The sequence below is a fragment of the Monodelphis domestica genome, chromosome 5, assembly GCF_027887165.1.
Source record: "Monodelphis domestica isolate mMonDom1 chromosome 5, mMonDom1.pri, whole genome shotgun sequence".
Taxonomy (NCBI): Eukaryota; Metazoa; Chordata; class Mammalia; order Didelphimorphia; family Didelphidae; genus Monodelphis; species Monodelphis domestica.
In genome coordinates this window covers 251,306,416-251,310,434 of record NC_077231.1, presented here as the reverse complement: position 1 = coordinate 251,310,434, position 4,019 = coordinate 251,306,416, and the positions used below count along the sequence as shown (strand labels likewise).

General features: G+C 35.5%; 1 long non-coding RNA gene across 1 annotated transcript; it reads left to right on the top strand.

Annotated features, from left to right (window-relative positions):
* Positions 1-919: 919 nt before the first annotated feature.
* Positions 920-2,677, top strand: LOC130454628 (uncharacterized). Its single transcript, XR_008912399.1, has 2 exons — positions 920-1,129; positions 1,842-2,677. It is a non-coding gene; the product is annotated as an uncharacterized LOC130454628 (long non-coding RNA).
* The last annotated feature ends 1,342 nt before the right edge of the window (positions 2,678-4,019 follow it).

The following is a 4,019-nucleotide window of genomic DNA, read 5'->3' as shown; positions in this document are numbered from 1 at the left end:
TAAGCAAACAGAATTTAAGTGGCATTTCCAGAGTCACACAACTTAAGTGACTGTGGTTGGATTTGAATTCAGGTATGTCAGACTCTGGACAAAGGCCCACGATACCAAGTTGAGTGAAATGTTGCCTAATCTCTCTTGTCTTAACCTTAGCTTTCTCATTTGTAAATGTAAAATATTTCCTATAAAAATAAAATTATTTTTATAATACAATATAACATAGTATAATATAATTAGTATAATATATAATATGTGTTATGATATAATGACATAATATAATATAATATAATATAACATAACAGAATATAATTTCCTATAAAATGGGAAAATGATACACTAGTTATAAATTTTTTCTAAACCTTTGAACACTACATAAACGAAAGAGATTGTTTCATTAATCTTTTTTGTTTATCTCTTTCTGTGAGGTTTTATGGCTCTTTATATTCAATTCAGTTAACCAACATTTACTCAACTCACTCCTGCCCATGACAAAACATGACCAGAATAGAAGGCAAAGAGGCTATCTGAAACTTTTGGTGACCTGGTAAAGTGTTTTAGGACACTGATGTTAGGAGATAATAGGCTCACTAATAGTAGGGCTGGCCGATAGCTCTTACAAGAGCTCTTCTTCCTATGCACATCTGTGCGAAGATGATTAAAGAAATCTCTTAATCCTGATGAATTACCATTTGGTCTTCAGCGTGCCCTACATGGATTTGATGACATCTTTTCATCTGACTTGAGAGTGTCTTGTGATTCAAAATGGCTCTAATTTTCACATGGGGAATGGTTGCCTCTGAAAAATGAAGAAAGGTGATCTGGTTGGTTCCCTTTGATGCCTTTGGTCATAATGGATGATTATTTGGAGTCCAGTTACTAACCTGAGTGGGAGGCTCTGCTTTGTAGTGAACATTTACTTTCCTGAAAGGTCTTCTTCCTCCAATGATATGGTGCCCTTCATCTCAGTCTCAGAGTATCTTACTTAACTGAAGCTGGATCTTATGACAAGTTGCTAAAGCAGCCAGAGAAACAACGGATCTGATTATCTTAGCCAGCTTTAAGATGGAAACCAGTTGTTAGGATCAAATCCAAAGGATCTCCATCTGTTTTAATTATGACTACTTGATCAGAGGTGAGATTGCTAGGAAGAGAGTTTGAGTGACTTGTTGTTTCACTGGTTTAGGCCCATACTAAATCAATTCAATTAATAAGTACTTATTAAGTCCCTACTGTGTGTTAGGTTCTGGGAATAAAAGTACAAAGAATAAAACAATCCCTACTCTGAATGAGCTTGTTTTCTACTGGAGGAGACAAGTAGACATAAAAATCTATACAACACAAATGTAAAATGAATAAATTAAAATATTTAGAAATTAGAGAAAGTATGCAGGGAAATGGGTATTTGGCTGAAAAAATACCATCTTTGATTCTTTGATCCTCAGTTGCTTTACCTGTAAAATGAGGAGGTTGAATGAGATGATCTTTGAGGTATTTTCTACTTCTACAATACTTTGATCCTATAACACTAATCACAAATCCTAAATTAGTTACAGCCCCATTACAATTGTCCTATTTGATGCCAAAACAGATGTTTCTTCTCAGAATTACTTCTGTACTTATTATAGATAGCAATGTAACGCATTGTATAATTAATCACTTGGTATAAACAAGTTTTGCCCTCTGATACCTACCCAGGTTAATAAATTCAACGAGGGCATGCATTGTTTCTTATACTTCCAGTTCTCATAGTAATGTGGCAAGCCCTCCATAACATGTTTGTTTCAAAAATGTTTGGCATCATAAAGCAAAACATCTGATTTTGAAACATTTTTCTTTCCATCCAGATGTTTTTCTGTGTCACAGAAACAATGTGTGTGGTCTTCAGAAAGTCAGAAAATTGTTTTTGGCTTCAGCTATATGAGCTTACCCATCATTTCTTTCCGGCAAATTGACCCACTGGCAGAATTTACTGAATCAACTAGTCATTTTGATATTGTGTGCACAAAATCATCAGGAAACAAACAAAAAAGGTAAATTCACTTCCTAAAAATGGACAAATTAAAATTTTATTGCCCCTATCACTTTTATATTATAAATATACATATACATTTATCACAATATGTGTAAACTTATTTTGTCTCATGACTGAGAATGGTGGCACAGATCTGTAATCCCTGCCAACAGGGAAGCTGAGGCAGGTGGAAGACATGAGCTCAGGTGTCCAGAGTGCCAGTATGCTAAGCCATTTGGGTATCCACACTAAATCTGGCTCCAACATGATAAGTTCCTGTGAGTGGAGGCCATCTCTGATTGAAAGAATAATGAGCACCTTTGAACTCAAAATCACAGCTCCTGATTTGTTTCCTAAGGATGGAGAAATGTCACTAAAGGAAGCAAAGGGGAACCCAGAACAAGTATACACAAGAAGACAGCTAGGCTGAAGACAACACAATTTCTAGGGCACTCAGATATATTTGAAAGAGGAGAAGACATTAAATGACTCAAAAAATCATGGTCATCATCACTGCCAAAATGGACAAATAATATGGGGATAGAAGAGTCTAGCCATCAAATCATATGAAGAAGACCTGAGAGTTTCCACGAATTTTAATCTTGAAATGAGTCAACACTGTAAAAGACAAATGCGACCTTGGTTGGCACTAATAGAAGCATAATGTACTGATCCAGGGTGTTGATGGTTAGAAGGGAATTTATAAGTTTAATTTTGTCTATAATAATACTACCAAGATAACAGGGGGACACCAAGCTGAGTCAGGAGATGATCAATTGGAAGAAACAAGCTCTAGAGCAGAGATTTGTTAGGGATATCTTCTCTGTCTCCGAATGTAGGAAGCATATGGAAAAGGAATTAAATATGTTGTTTGACCTCACAAGAAAGAACGATAATCAGGAGTTGGGGGAAGAGGGGAAGTATTTGCTATATGGTACGTGCATAGATGTGCAATGAATATTTTTTGAATGAATGCTGAGTAAAAGTTATAGGAAGTCTATTTGTAATAAACTTACAAAAAGAACTTGCTGCTGATAGAAAAATGAGCTACCTGAACATGGAAAGGGCTGCTTTCTAAGTAATAAAAAGAACGCTGGAGAAAAGCCTTCATGGTCACTCTTTGTTCTGGTAGCAATTGTATAATAGAAGCTCCCAGATTCCTTTCAGCTTTACAATACTTTGGTTTTACAATACTTAGCCTTTGCAGTCTTGAGGAAATGACCTTTATCTCAGTTTCCTCATTGGAAAACTGGGAAAAATAATATGAAAATGGATCCAAATTTGTCCTTTGCGAAACCGAGTATCATGAGGATTACTAATGTCTGGATAATAGCTGTTACATGCTAAGTTTCTTAGAGATTATAAAATAAAGCCTTTTAAAATAGAAACATCATATTTGGTTTGATTCTCCAATAACTTAGAAGCAGCTGCAGGCAATTTTTTTTTCATATGTTCCAAAAAGGGAAAAAAAATATATATCTCTCTCTTTGGTCTAAAAAGGAGCATGGAAAATTTCAACCCCAAAGGATGGTGTTTTGGAAAGTTGCAATGAAGTGAAAACTGGGGATTATAATAAAAAACGTCTTGCTAGCTTAACTACAGCTTACACTAGTAATGTACATTGTGGTGCTCAGCTTAATTTACTCTGTAATTGTACCACACAAGCAAACAAGAGTCTTGCAAAAAGAAGAGTGACGCCTTTTTAAATGAATAGCTAGTATGAGAATATTGACAAAGGCTATTTGTCAGCAGAAAAGTGGGAGAAGGCTATATCTATTCTCTTTTGCTATTCCTTTACAAGCTATTCATTTAAGGGGAATTCGCTGTTGTTATCTCATGGAATTTACTTGTCAGATGGTACAATTACGGTTATTTTGCTGAGTCAATTTTCAGTTACATAATCACATAGGCTTGTCGAGAATGCAACGGAAAATTGTCTTTGTGGAATTTTCAGGGGCTGGTCTAGCTCTAGCCTCTTCTTCCTTGGTCACATGGTTAATCCCCATCACTT